We start from the raw sequence: 15,925 nt of genomic DNA on the forward strand, positions 1-15,925 counted from the left end.
TTTCAGATTGCCAGATACTGCTACCCCAAGGTCCCTTTCCAAGTCTGTGCACATTGGTCTTTCACTCCAATCTCATGCAGTTGTTTTGAATTACTGTTCCCTAAATGCATGACTGCACTTCTTGACATTAAATGTCAGCTGCCAAGCCTTCAACTATTCTTCATACTTTCTTAAATCACCTTTCATTCTCTTTCAGGTGTGTACACTATATTGCAGATCCTCGTGTAATCTATTTCTTATGGATCCTCAGTAGAGATACTCCAATCTACATCCAGTAGGTCAAAATCTCCAACTAGCATACTTCTTCTTTCTTACCCACCTTTTGAATGTCTTCAAACAGATCTCTGACCAGTTCTTTTGTTTGAGTGGCCTATAGGCCACACCACTATACATGGAAGCTTCATCTTCTTTTTTTAAGATAGCCCATAGTGCTTATTCTATATCTCATACCCCTTGCATTTCAATTGCCTGGATATTATTTTTGACATAAAAAGTTACTCCTCCCCCTTTTCTGTCCATTCTGTCCTTCCTTAACAGGATACAGCCTTGTATGATTGTACCCCAATCATGAGACTCACTCAACCATGTCTCGGTAATAGCAACAATGTCTAAGTCTGCCTTCACCATTAGGGTCATAAGAACATAAGAAATTGCAATACTGAGTCAGAGCAAGTGTCCATCATGTCCAGCATCCTGTTTTCAACAGTGGCCAAACCAGACTACAAGCACCTGGCAAGTACCCAACCCTAAGTAGATCCTGTTGGTCCGTCGGTCTCAGATGGCTTCGACCCTTGTGCCTCACCTTTTTCTCTGCTCTCCCCACTAGCCTTGGGAAGATGGCTACCGCCGCATCTGCAAGCCGCATTCTCCAGCATCCCCGGAACGGCTATGGCAAAACCTCACGCCATGTTTCTCCTAAGGACCTCCTAGGGTGCGCGCATGCATGCTACCCACGTCTTTATCCACGTTATGGCGGGAACCTTGGGGAACCTTGGGGAACCTTGGGGGCGTCCCCCTCGAGTGACGATTGTTTGCTAGCTCATTGAGTTAGCATGGATCGTGATTCGGATCGTATGGATTGGACTTGTCTGGTCTAAGCTACTCTGCTGCTTCCATGCTGCCGCTGTATCTACAGCTCTGCCGTGCTGGGAAACCTACGCCTGGATTTCCCTATACCATCTTGCTGAGACAGGTTCCCTCTGCCGAGGGTCCCTGGACTGCTACCTCTAGATTACCTCACATGATGGTATACATCAGCTGTACAATAAAAGACAAAACCCTGTGTTTGTGCGTCCTGAGTCTAGTCTAGTACTGTGACTCCCCACAGGGCTCCTCCCTGTGGGCGTGGTTATCTTCCACAGTATCCAAGAATCCACTCAAACACCTCGAATCCATAACAGATCCCATGCTATTGATGCCAGTAATAGCAGTGTCTATTCTCTAAGACAATTTGATTAATAGTAGTTAATGGACTTCATCTCCATGAACTTCTCCAAACCTTTTTTAAACCCATCTACACTAATTGCACTAACCACATCCTCTGGCAAAAAATCCCAGAGCTTAGTTGTGCGTTGAGTGAAAAATAATTTTCTCTGATTAGTTTAAATGTGCTACTTGCTATCATTGTGTAACTACAGCATAGATTATTTTTCCCTATATGCATCACCTTGCACATGTCCACATTAAATTTAATCTGCCATTTGGATGCCCAATCTTCTAGGCTCGCAAGGTCCTCCTGCAATTTATCACTATCTGCTTGTGATTTAACTACTCTGAATAATTTGTATCATCTGCAAATTTGATTACCTCACTAGTTGTATTTCTTTCCAGATCATTTATAAATATATTAAAAAAGCACCGGTCCAAGTACAGATCCCTAAGGCACCCCACTGTTTACCCTTTTCCACTGAAAAAACTGACCATTTAATCCTACTCTCTGTTTCCTGTTTTTTAACCAGTTTGTCGATCACTTAATATTAATTTATTCACTCCTTCACTTACTGCTGATTGGTCCATTCACTGTCTCATGTCAGTGAAAGGACCAAGCTCCTTTCAGAAGGCTGACAGTGAAAGGGACCAATCGGGAACAGCCCTGTCGGGGGTGGGGAGGAAACTCTAGCCAGGCTGCTGTGGGCCCACAGCCACATCTCCTGGGTGCCTGATAATTAATGCTATGGACATACAAATTACCCATTGCTCATCCCTTTTAGCATGGCAGCTCATTTGCTTATTGTATCGAGGGCCCAGGAGATGTGGATGTGCGCAAGTTCAAAAAATGTGTGCCCAGTTTGGGTGCACGTTTTTTACATGATGGACTTGCATTAGCCTGATTGAAAATAATTTTGTAAAAGCCTGCATATGTTTTCAAATACGTGCATAAGTTACATCAGTTTTGAAAGGAAAAGTATGTGCATAACTTCCCTTTAAAAATTATCCCACCATAACTACTAGCATGCAATTTCATCTACTAACTGCTATTTAAGTCCATTACCTGCTATTAAGTTGACTTAGAAAATAGCCACTGCTATTATTAGCAATAGTAACAAGGGAGAGACTTAGTTTTTTTGGGAACTTGCCAGGTTCTTTTGACCTGAATTGGCTACTATTGGAGACAGGATGCTGGGCTTGATGGACCCTTGGTCTGACCCAGTATGGCATGTTCTTATGTTCTTAACTTGCAAATGTATGCACAAAAGTACTAACCCTTCCCCAGCTCTGCCTCCAGGAATGCCTTCCTAATTATGGGTAAATGTACCTACATACAGACAATATGTGCATAGGTTTACCTGAATATCGAGTGGGTAATTTTATAACAGCGCAACATCAGCAAAATTCAATAAACATTTTTATAACTCAAAGAAGGCTTGAATACCTGTGCATATATCAAAATTCACCTTATTTGTCCTTATACATATAATCATAGGTCCCAAATGGAAGCAATATTTTCAAAACATTTTTTAAAATTGCATTTAAAAATATGGAGTTCACTTTCAAATGTAAGGTACTTTCCTTTTAAAATGTCATACCTGTGCCCAACTTGATATCATGTTTCAAAGCCTTGACCTCTGGAATGATGCACTAGCAATTGAGAAATGAGGGGAAGCAGTATCCTGGGCCTCACCCTCTGCAGACACCACCTTTCACCCCACACACCCAAGAAGTCTCTCATCCCCTATCATAATCCATCCCCCATCCTCCAAAGTATTCAATCACCCCACCACTCCCACCTCCCACCTCAGCATTAGGGAAGTGGCAGGAGGTGGAGAGAGAGTCCATTCTAGCAAGGACTAGTGAAGAGGCAGGAGCAAGATAGGCCATTTTTGTTCTCTTGCTGCTTTCCCTGATCCTGAGCAGGAGGTGAAGCTGGGTGATCAGACACTTATGGTAGAGGGGAGGTAGGAGGTTTGTAAAGGGGTTTAGACAATTTATGGTGAGGAGTGTAGCTGAGTTTTGATGGGAGGATCAGATATGTCAAGGGGCAAGGGAATGGGGGTGAGAGTTGTGTAGGTTGCAATGAAGCAGACTGAACACTTCAGGAATGGGAAGTGGGTGGTTTTAATGGTGGACTCAGACATTTTGGGAGTTAATGCATTTGACTTGTTTGGGGGGTGGGGGCAAGGGGCAGAGAACTTTTACATTGTTACCTTCCTTTCCCCATGCTGGGTCCCCTGAACCAAGTCCACATTTACGGTCCAGTTAATGGGGGATGCAAGGGACTACACAGAGTGCTGCCATGTTGAAATAGTCATGTTCGGTTTAACAGGGCTAATTTATTGTGACAGCATTCTGCATCTAATTAGTTTAGGAACAGTAATATACACTAAACAGCAGTTCAATGCAGGCAACGCAGGCAATGAGTGTTACCTGCCCATTCTAATGCACTTTTGTACATAGAACCCATTATTTGCCGTGGTTGCCAACATATAAGAGTATACCTGCATAAAATTTCATAATTATGTTAAGTTGGCTGAAAAAAGAACCTCCTTTGTTTCTTTAAGGATTTGTTAGTTTTACAAAGATAGTGCCACTCCATTGCTTTGTTTGTTTTGAAAGAACTAAAAGTATTATCTTAACCCTGAGAAGCCCCATATTGATACCTGATCTACGGGTTTTTCTTATTCCTGAGTCAATTTGATAAAGTCAGCTAGAATGTATTTTGGCCCCAAATAGAGGAAAAACAGCAGTCAAAAATGATGTAAGTTGAATGGAATGGGCTAAGGGTGAAGTCTAAACAGCTTAAACCAAATATGCTCCAATTTCCCCTATAGAGCCAGTCGAAAAAGAAATGTGCATACCAGAGTTTTCACTGGCAAGAATGTAAGCACAAATCTTTGACACTCAACTTTACTAACTATGAGTTGGCAGAGAATGCGAGCTCACATTCAGGATGATGGCATAGTGATAGAGTGAGAAGTCATATTACTGGGGAACAGTCAGGGCAGCATCCCATTAACTATGACAACTATTTATCGTCGGGGTTTATATGCAGCTCTCTTTCTATGGGGTGGGGCAAACTCAGTCCTGGTCTTCCACCCAGTGCATGCACGGACGAATACTTCCTGTTTATTAAGAATTGGGACCTACAAGTCCAGGCGTGCAATAAGATTAAAACCAGGATTGAATGTGCCTTTCCCTATAGACATGGAACTATATAGAAACCCTATTTATCAGTGACCTTCACTTTATCTACATGGACACTTTTACCTTATGGTTAATTTAGAAATTCTTTACCTTACTAAGTTCCAGAACAAAAAGTAAAAAAAAAAAGCAAATTATGTCCAGAGCTATTTGTCTTGTCAGTGTTGCAGTATGGGAAAGCTGTGAAATGTAGCTTTCCAGAGTGATATGTGGTTTTGAGGAATGAACACATCATTCTAGGACTATGATTTTAAAAAGTATTAAAAAGAATGTGCCTGGAATAACTGGACACTCACGTATCACAGGAGTAAGCGACTCCACTGCTCACTGCCATGTTGGTTGCTGTAGTTTGGCTGCTGTGTCCATACACTTGAAATCATATTGTGCATGCTGGTTACTCTACAACAAAAAGCACTGGAGATACTGTCCTCTGATCAGTCCATGCAACGAGAGTAAGAGAGAGAAAGAGCATGTGTGTATGTGCATAAATTATCTTAACTATTTTGTCGCTTCTGTGTTTTCTTTCTGTCTTGGCCAAAGGTAGTTTATTCCTTACATTTTTTTGGTATTTTCTTAGAAACAATCATGTACACCTTTCATCATGGACACTCCTTTACTTCGGAAAATCTGTTTCTCTGAATTCACACTTGAATTCTTTACACTGCCTTTATTATTTAAATGTATAAGGATAGTGCTAGAAGAAGAGCACCCAGATTTACTTAGATCTACAGCGGTAGGAGTGCCTAAGCAGGAGTTTGCAAGAGATCTTCTTTTCCTACAATGTGATGAAATAACAAAAGTAGAAAGCAGCAGATTAATGATTGTGTTCATTATTATTGATTCAGTAAGTTGCTTTTCACGGGGGAAAGGCATGGGGGTGGTGTATGTATGTGTGCAATACTGCTTCTTAAAGAAGGTAATTTTCAGTGGTCCACAGAGATACACACAAGATGTTTGCCCACATTTGCAAAGCAAATTTGTACACATAAGTCTACTTTGAAAATGAGTGGTGCCTAGTGTGACAGGCATGAGCAAATTTATGCCTGCTTGTTACTGGGGTCCTTTGCCCCTCTTTTGGTGCCTTGGAGTGATCATACCACTTTTGGTGCTTTCGCCCCTAGTTTGACGCCTCAATCCACTGTTTGTGCTGCCTTGCCTCTCTCACAGTGGTGTGGACTCTTTTATGCCTCTATTGGTGTCATTTGCCTCCTCTTACTGCCATGGAATATTCACGCCACTCTTGATGGCTTCAGACCCTGGTACTTCTGCTGCTGATGACTAGAATCACCCCAATATTAGAGTCAAAAACAGGATGCATTGCTTCCCCCACTGACCTTACTGGAAACAAACAGATGAAAAAGGAAACTGAGCCAAAATAACAAATTGATCTGAAAATATCTTTCTGTGCACACCATTATTTCATACCATGGATGTGCATTCATTTGAAATGAATGTGCAGAATGGAACAAATGAGGGCATTTTCTGTTCGTTCCTAATGGAATGAACCAAAAATGGCCTTTCACAATAATACTCAAAACCTTTTTGGTATTTTCATTTTTGTATAAATAAAAAGCTTCCGTGAAGCTTTTTATTTCCTGCCTGGTAAAATCAAATCCATAGTTCAGGACTACTCAGCTGGGCTCCAAGGGCCCAGTGAGGACCTCTCTGGCCACTCTGACTTACCTTCTGCCCAGTAAAAATCAAGGATGAGGCCCAGCCCTAGCCAGCTAGGCCTCACTTGGCCCCTCCAACCCTCACTCCCACTCTGTCAACATTTCCAGTGGCTGGGGACCTCTGTGGCTCCCACTTACCCCATCCATATGGCTACAAGGTTCACAGGGCAGGAGTGATGCCTACTTGCTCCTGCCCTGCCTTCCTTACATTTAAAAATAGCACTGGTGGGCCGGACACTGGCTCCAAAGTGACATCACTTCAGCACTTCTGAGGTGCTTCCAGCATCATTACGTTGTATGGTGGGAAACTATAAAAAACAAACCGAACTGAAAACGTTTGGGCTGTACATCCCTAATTCATACATTTATTTAACTGTTAAGTTGAATATAATGAATTAAATTGTAGGAATTTACAAAAAATTGTTTTAGCTGACAGGTTCTCAAGTTTGTTTTCCATAGCGGGTCCAAAGGTCTGGAATTCTCTGCCTGAAACGCTACATATTTTATCAGACAGGAAGTGATTTAAATGTGAGCTAAAAAGATGGCTATTCAAAAATTCATATAAACTAACTTAAAACATTGGAATATACAGAGCAACAAAGACAAGAAAGACAAAAGATAATTGAATCATGAAGAACAAATCAAACAAGAGAATGGAAGATTCTCAAAACAACCCTCTGACTAAGATGAGAAAGCTATCATTTCATTTTAATTTTCCATACTCATTGCCTTACATATTAGATCCATTATTAATTACAATGATAGATATTAATTCCTGTCTATGAATACCACCTCCGTAACCAATCATTGTTTGTTGAATTAATACTATGAACGTGACTTTGTAAACCGTTGTGATCTGTACGTGAACGACGGATATAAAATGTCTAAATAAATAAATAAATGAAGGACTGTCAGCAATTTCACCCAGACACAAGACTAGATGGGACTTCAAATATAGCCTCAACTGATTACATAATTTAGACAGATAGAACCTACCCAGCTTCTTTCTCTTTGTACATTTTTCCAGATCTAGTCTGAGTCTATACATTGCTCCATGCTGTTCAGCCTCCCTGATTTTGAGATGAAGGACTGTAAGGGGATTGATCCTGGCAGTGACAAAGCAGAATGGAAAAAGCCTTTTCTTATTTGCTTTTCATGGAGGGAGGGAGGGAATGTGTATATTTTTTGAGTTTAGTGAATGCTATGTGAGGCAGCATCTTCTACCTCCCCCTTCATCTCCCAGTGAGATTGTGTATTGATTGATTTTAAAATCATTTGTCCCCTGAACACTCCTAGGACTGTGGCAGTTTAAAAGAAACATAAAAATGAACAATATACATAAACTATACATAAAAGTGACATGCGTAGACAAGCATAAAAATGAATACTATCAAATCTATTAACCACAGGGCGCATAAATTCAAAACTAGAGCATCTACATTAGATCATTACCGCAGACTAGGGTTGCCAGCTGCCCAGTTTTGGACTGGACAGCCAGGTTTTCTGCTGTGCTATACAGTGCTCGGTCACAAGTACTGACCGGACACTGAAAATCGGTGTTTGCAAGAGGCTCCTCCTCCTTCGCACAGCTTCCTGGTTATAAGGAAAGACAGAGCTGAGAGCTGAGCTGTGTTCCTGCCCGCTTGCCTCCTTTCCTGTGCTGTGATTGGATGGGATGGGGAGAGGAGGCGGAGCACAGCACAGTCCTCAGTTCGCAATGGCTCCACAGATCTCTGCAGCAATGCCCTCTGGGTCCCTCCCCCTCCCTCACTGAGTGCTGGGCCAAGACCTGAGAGAGGGGCTGCAGCGAGCTGGCAGAGGGATATTGGAACAGAGGAGGGGAAGTTGGAGAAAGAGACAGTCTTAGGGTGGGGAAAGGAAGCTAGACACATGGGGAGTAAGGGAGGAAAGAGACACAGAGGGGGTATGGAAGGAAGGAAGGTCAGAGGGAAGGGGAGAGGCACAATGGGAGCATGAGTGAAGGAGGGAGACAGAGGGGGGAAGACAGAGGGGGAAGGAAGAGACCGAAGAGGCACAAGAGACAAGAAGATACAGGAGGAAAGGAGGTAGAGAAAGAGGAAGGCACTGGGGAGGAGAGGGAGACAGGAGAGAGAGAAAGACAATAGCATGAGGAGAGAGGGGACTAGAAACAAAAGGGTAACACAAGAGAGGAATGCACAGAGGAGGGAGAGGGCATATTGAGAGACATGTGGCACAAGGGAGACAGATGAAAGGCTGGGAAAGTTTTAAGGAAAGGGAGAGCGAGCCATCTGTGTCTGAGAGAGGAGGATGTGAGTTTGGGAGTGTGTGTGTGTGTGAGAGGAGGCTAAGTGTTTGGGAGTGGCCATGTGTGTATGAGATAGGAGGATGTGTATTTGGGAGTGTGTGTGTGTGTGAGAGGAGGCTAAGTGTTTGGGAGTGGCCATGTGTGTATGAGATAGGAGGATGTGTATTTGGGAGTGTGTGTGTGTGTGTGTGTGAGAGAGAGAGAAGTGTGTTTAGGAGTGTGTGTTTTTGGGGAAGTATGGAGGTGAGTGTGTATTAGAAAGGCTTTAGTTGTGATAGAGAGCAAAACTGCATGAGAGGCTGTAGTTGATGACTTTATAAGGATAGTTCAAATAACATTTTATAAAACAAAGTATATTGAGGGGGTGATTGAAAGCCAAATAATGAGTAGATCGACAACTGACAGTAGTCTGTAACCATTCCCCCCCCCCCACCTCCCCTCCCAAAACATGAACTTTAGTGGGGTACCTAGTTATGGTCCATGGAAAAGTTGGCCACCCTACCACAGACCCCGGTTTCATCAGAGCACCATATCTCCCATGCTGTAGACATTGTGTGTATGTTCAAGAGTTTGTAGGGGAACTTGCTTTACAATTTTTATTTATGACATTTTGTATGTTTTAGGATGTAAAATTATGAGGTTATCTTTTTAAAGAGGAGGTTTTGGAATGGGTTTAACATGAAATTGGTAATTATTGTGTTATTTAATTTATTTTATTTATTGTAATGCTTAATGCTCATTTAATTTGACATTACTTTGTTCTTAATTATGTATTTTATACTATTTTAGTATATATTTTAACACATTTTTAATGATTTATTGTTATACATTATTTATGTGTATTCTTACATTGACCATGCATTTACTACTGGTATACCAGTAGAAAAGCATTAACCAAACCGAAATTATATTGCATTATGTAGACTGATCTTAATTATAGCCCAATAATCTGTACCTATGAATTGTACAAAGGCCCTTTAATTATACTTGCTTTCCCTCTCTTTGGCCAGGTTTGGGCATATGTAACATCTTGTGGAGAAAGCCACCCTTTGTCTCCGGGATAAGCGGCATGGACTATATCTACTGTTTGAGATCCTGCCATGTACTTGTAACCTGGATTGCAAACGATACTGGGCTTGATGCAATCTTTGTTTAACCCAGTATGGTGGTTCTTATGTTCTTAATATTATGTTTGCTTTATTAGTAAAGCAATGTGGAGCGGCAAAAAGTTTCAGACCCTAGAGAAAGGATTAGGAGAGAATATATTTTTGAGACATGGTAGGCGTGCTGTTGGAAAAAATGTAGACAATCAGATTCCCATGATTCAAAGGGATGGTATAATACAATTGTCTTTTAAGACACCTGAATTTTCAAAGTGATTTAATTGTATTATTGCTGTTATTGTTGACTACAATTTCAATTTATTTGGGGAGACCAATGGCAGCATTTTGGATTCTTTGTTTTCCACTCATGGTTCTTTCTTAAAATGCGGTAATAAAAGAATATGCAAGTAAAAAGATCCTTCTGCTGTAGAATTCAAAAGACACACATTACATACATTATGAGCCTCCCTGTTTACTTCCAGCTTTTCTTTCCTGCAGCCCTTTCATATTTTCACTCCCAAAGTAACAGGGTTTTCTTTCATTGAGCATTATATTTAGATTCCTGGTATTACTTGATCAAATCAAATCTGTGTCAAGCTGCCCTTGTTTGAATTGGTGAGAGCTGAAATCTTCAGAGTGTGATTTTCCATCTTCCAGATGTTATAAATTTATTTTTTTTTGTCCTTACAATTGTGAAGGCTTATAACTGTAAGGAACTGAAGCCAGAAGAAAATGAGACGGCTCACTCCAAATGAGTGAGACTCGATCTGTCTGTCATCTGTTATTTCAGATGCTTAAGAGGATTCAAATTATGGGCTAGGTTGGGCCTCTGTCCTCTATCTGCAGTTTTCACTGAAATCACAACATATTTTGTTTGCCTTGTCCGATGGTGTTAATCTAAACACTTATTAGCCAGTCATTTAGGGTTGAGGTTTTACCTTTAAAAAAAAAACAAAAAACTAGCGAGAGGGAAGGAAGGGAAGAAGGCAAGAGAAAAATATCTTTATGTGATTCTGATGATAAGCAAATAGACGCAGAAGTAATTTTCATTGTTTTTCCTTTTTTTTCCCCCCCTCTATCTGTGATGTCCCACGGGAAGCAATCTGTTTTGGGATCTCCTATGGCACCAGTTCAGGCTCTGTCCATTCCATCAGCAGATATGCTATTTTTATTTTTGACTACAGAAAAGAAAAAGGAATATTTTTCTGCACTTTCAGTCCCCAAAACGAGTTCCTCCTATCTCATGCAGTGCAGTGGGAGTCGAGGCACGCCTAGTGTTTCCCTTGCAAATAACTCTTTCCGATCGCTCAGAAAATCTGGAAAACCCAGCTGAGTTCACAGCCCTCTCTTTGGGCATAGAAAACAAAAAGAAAGAAAGAAAGAAAGAAAACCAAATTATAAACAGTTTTAGCCTGCATTTTTGTTCTTTGTTTGTTGTTGAACTCCCTGTCTAAAGCCGAGTCGAACTCTACGAAATGAATATTTTTCGCTTTATAACCACTAGAGGGGGATGTTGGCATTTCCTTTCAGCTTCCAAGCTAACTTAGTTGTTCACTACCACCTAATTAATTCAGCATTTTAAATTAGACCACCGATTAAAAGAACGTGTATTACTAGGAGAGAATAGGTATCTGAGAGCAGAGAATTTCCGTTTCCATGAAGAAAACTTGTGCATAACCGCAGAGCTCCAGTCCACGTGGATGATTCTTGGAAGCCATACGTGTACTTTGCAGAGTTTGGTTATATTGACTAAACTTCCTAGAATTTATATCTTATATCTGGGAAGTCATTCAACATGGCTTGCACTAAATGAAAGCTAAAGAAAAGACTTTGGATAATGTAAGCAGGCCTCAAATGACTGTTAGTCAGTCTTGTCGTGAACAAGCATTAACAGATGTATGATGGTTCTAAGATACCATCGGATCTCTTAAAAGCAGGTCTCATGGAAACTTGGAATAGATATATTTACTCCTGCCAACAAGGTTAGCACATAAAGAATTTAAAAAATAAATAGTTAAAAATTGGAAAAAATAGTTTATTGTATGTAAAGCAATAGGACTCGTATGGTGTACAGCATTCATTATTGCTGTATTTCTCTCAGTTCCATGTAAACCGATATGATGTACCCACGACTGTCGGTATAGAAAAGTTGTAAAATAAATAAATAAATAAAACGCTATGGGGCAGATTTTAAAACTTATGTGCGGACGTAGATTTGTTCGCACAACCCCGTGCGAACAAATCTATGCCCGATTGTATAACAAGCGCGCGCTGCCGCGCGCATGTTATAAAATCCAGGCTCAGCATGCACAAGGGGGTGCACACATGTGCACCTTGCGCGCACCGAGCCTGAAGGGAGCCCCGATGGCTGTCCCCATTCCCTCCAAGGCTGCTCTGATTTCGGAGCGGCCTTGGAGGGAACTTTTTTTCCGCCCCCCCCCCCCCCACCTTCCCCTCCCTTCCCCTATCTAACCCACCCCCCAGCCCTACCTAAATCCCCCCTACCTTATTTTATTTCTTATGCCTGCTACGTGCGCAGGCAGGCTGCCGGAGCGCAAACCTCCGGCACAGCCGGAATGGAGGAGGGCTCGGGACACGCCCCCAGACCGCTGTCACACCCCCGGACCACCATCACGCCCCCGGACCTGCCCCTGCCCCTGGACCCGTCCCCGGACTGCCCACTTTTAAAAGCCCCGGGACTTATGTGTGTCCTGGGGCTTGCGTGCGCCGCTGAGCCTATGCAAAATAGGCTCAGCGGCGCACGCAGGGGAAGATTTTCTCTGGTTACGCGCGTATGTTACGTGTGTAGCCTTTGAAAATCTTCCCCTATGCATGTAAAGGGCCCAGTATGCATAAAAGTACGTGCAGAATCCGATTTCACATGCACTTTTATGTGGATTGGGATAGAACATTCTGAGGGTGTAGTTGGGACTTAGGTACATACTTGATTATTTTTTAAAGTATGCACGTAAATTAACCATCGCAAGTTACACAGGTCTAACTTTCCATGAGTTATTTTGTGCTTGGCGAAGGGAAATTGCCCCAGCATTTTCAAAGTGAACTTATGCACCTAGGTTCACACTGAAATTTCCCCCAGCATGCGCAGTTATAGAATTACCTTCTAAATTTAAATCATACGGTTCTGGCTGCTTAAAAACAGTAGGGACCTGGAGGGGTGAGGGGTGGGGATGGCATGAGACTGTCCCCCAGCTACCACAGCCAGTGCTACCTGCAAACTGCAGCTGCCTGTCACCCTTAAACAATTAGCACTGTGTATGCTTTTTTTTAGTCTTCTTTTTAGGTGTTTATTTGGTCAGTTGGGGGCAATCCTCATCTTGTCAGAATGCTACCCCTTGAGGATTCTCAAATGTGTAGGAGAGCAAAGCTAAGTTCATTCTATGCTTCAGGATCTTCAGGATGCAACTTACAAGATGATGGATGCTTTCTGCTGACCGCAGATGCTTATTTATAAGTTGTAAAAAGAAACTGTGAAAAGAAATCAAAATAATCATATTAAAAAGACCTAAACAATAAACTGCAACAAAACAGAAAATGTTTTTGAAGGGGTTTTTTTTTTTTTTTAATAATGTCCATCATTGATAGTGGTAAAGTGCAAACCATTACTGTGCATGTTATGTGACTTTTTTTCCCTTTTGCGCAAGAGAATTGATGTAACTTTCACAATGACGAGCAGTGCGAGCCTTCTCCTCTGGGAAGTAATGGATTTTTAAAATATATGCAAGAAGATGATCGACTGACAATTTTCTGATACCTTACTACATGAATGTGAAGCTGATTTTCTAGCTCCATATGGAACCAGTTCATGACACCAAGAAATGAACATCACAGTCCTTGAGATGGTGATAGAGGTATGATTTCTGTTAACTAATTGACCATCACATAGTTTCATTTGCACACTATCTTAAACCAAGTGTTGCATTTGGCGGGCCGTCGGCTTCCCCCATGAATCGCCGCTCTTACCTCCAGCTCCGACCTACCGTCACAGGTTCCTGATGCCGCCAAGGAGTCCCGAGGCCGCTACATGGCAGGCTGCCGCATCCAGAAAACCCTGACGCAACATGGTAGGACACCGCCGACTTTCCCCAGTGCCATCCGTAGATGTGCGCGAGCCCGACATCCCCAAACTTAAAGGGCCTGGGGCGGGAAATCCCCCATGGCGCCCATGAATGATATCCCAACCCTTGGCCTATATAAGGCCCTCTCTCCCTGCAATCCTCGCCTCAGCATCAGGTCTCTCTACAGTCCTTGTGGTGTGAGTTGCCTCAGTATTCCCTGCCTGTGTTCTCAAATTCCTGTGATCCTTGTCTTCTGTTCCTGGTCTTCATCGCTGTTTTCAGTTCCAGTGGTCATTGTCATCCTTGCTTTTCAGTTCTCATGGTCATTTCTTCAGTTCTTCTGTGTTTCACGTCTCCTCGTCTGCTTGCCTGTCCTGCTTCTCGCCTCCCTGACCTGCCTATCCATCCTGCCTTCCCTTGGATGGATACCCAATATTGACCTCAGCTTGCTTCCTGGACCTTCCTTGAATGTCACCTGCCACTGACCAAAGCCTGCCTTCTGGACATTCTCAAACACCGCCTGCCACTGACCTGAACCTGCCTCTATGGATCTTCTGACCATCAGTAGAGGCTCCCATGTAAGACTTGCCAGCCTTGGCACCTTAAAGGCTCAACCCAAGGGGAATGTGGGCTGGTATAGATGAAGCTCCAGTTGGGCCTTTCCCTCTTCCGACTCCATCTGCCTGTGGTGGGGGCCTGCAGGGTTCCATCCTGCAGGTTGCACCAACTCCATTTCGGTCCAAGGGTCTACGCTCACAACACCAATTAAATAAATTTCAGTGCAGATAAACAATGGTGATAGATTGCCACCTCTCCCCAGGTCAACCAAACAGGCTGAGTTGTGGATTTGCAGTTCTGACTTTTATCGTGATTTCCCTAGTAACCTCAGAACTACATATCCATGCCTAAAATGGGGTAAAAAAAAACCCAAAACCCAGGACTGAATCAGATTGTTTGGTTGAGATGGTTGATACAATGTCAACCCTAAGTGAAAAGGAATCAAAAGATCCTGATCTTGGATTACAAACTTGAATTCCACCCACTGTCTTGGTACTTCTCATCAGGCAAGTTTCAGTGGATCATAATGTGGGAGCTGAGTTTTATTTGTTTTTTAATTTTACATGATGACCTAAGCCAGGGAACACCACAACACATTTTATGCGGGTCTTCTACAGCAAATATCGGGCCTCAGGCATTCAGAGGATGCCGTGATCAGAGCTGGGACTGTGCTTTAAGTTTCAGTATTGTAACACAGCAATCTGACTGTCCTGTGTTTTAGTCTTCCTTTTACTAAGATGACTTTTTGGCTACGTGCAAGTTGTCTGTGATCCCTTTGATACCACATGTCTCAGGTAATATTAGTTAAAAAATAAAAGTAGTTTAAGGGGAAATACAATTCATAATGAAAACTAATTTATAAGTATCATTCTTAGGGGATGATTTGTCAAGCTTTTTCCCCTTACATACAGAATGGGAGAAAAGCCATAGAGAATCAGGTCCCATGCTGACTTCATAACGGAGGTGACCAAATAACTCTGCTACGGATTTAAGAGAATATCTAGCTGCAATGGTGTAAAACTAGGACTGGCTCAGACTGATCCTGATCACACAGAGCTAGCCAGTTAGATTTCTTTTCATTAATAACTCTTTGGAACAAGAATGTCAAATAAAATGTAAATTGCGAGTAGCGTCCACACCCTGATTGCTGGCTCAAATTCTGCACCACATATGGCAGAAGCATAAGTTTGTACCAATCTGCCTACTCTGGGTATTTCTGAATGCAAATAGTTTTAGTGCCTACACAGAGGTGCTAAAACGTGTTTAGTACACTTGAAAATATTTGCATTGCAAAAGAAGAGAGAATCTCCTGAGGCATATCACAGACTGATATTCGCTATTAAGAGAGCACAGTGCTTCCATTCTGTTTTGAATGTTTGTGACAAAGCAATGTCTGTTGATAAAAAGCCTGATCCAGCCTTCAAAAGAGAGAGGCCCCCAAGATCATAGTAGTCTTCCTCCCGGGTGCATATCCATTGGATAGCTTTCATCTTCTAGCAGGACAATAAGAGAGAAATCTGTCTTAATTGCTCAGATCTTTTATTATTTCATTTCTCCTCCTTAACTTTGGTGAGAAATTACTTGCAATTA

General features: G+C 42.1%; 1 long non-coding RNA gene across 2 annotated transcripts in view; it reads left to right on the plus strand.

The window, feature by feature from the left end:
* The window catches only part of LOC115093598, a 267,417-nt gene that overhangs the window by 178,131 nt on the left and 73,361 nt on the right, over positions 1 to 15,925 (plus strand). The window contains exon 3 of one of the 2 annotated variants that reach the window (XR_003857348.1): positions 9,609 to 10,222. The exons of the other annotated variant lie outside the window; for it this stretch is intronic. This is a non-coding gene — a long non-coding RNA (uncharacterized LOC115093598). Of the gene's footprint in view, positions 1 to 9,608; positions 10,223 to 15,925 lie in introns of those variants that run through there. 2 annotated transcript variants of the gene reach the window in all.

This window comes from Rhinatrema bivittatum, chromosome 1 (genome assembly GCF_901001135.1).
Source record: "Rhinatrema bivittatum chromosome 1, aRhiBiv1.1, whole genome shotgun sequence".
In the NCBI taxonomy this organism is placed as follows: Eukaryota; Metazoa; Chordata; class Amphibia; order Gymnophiona; family Rhinatrematidae; genus Rhinatrema; species Rhinatrema bivittatum.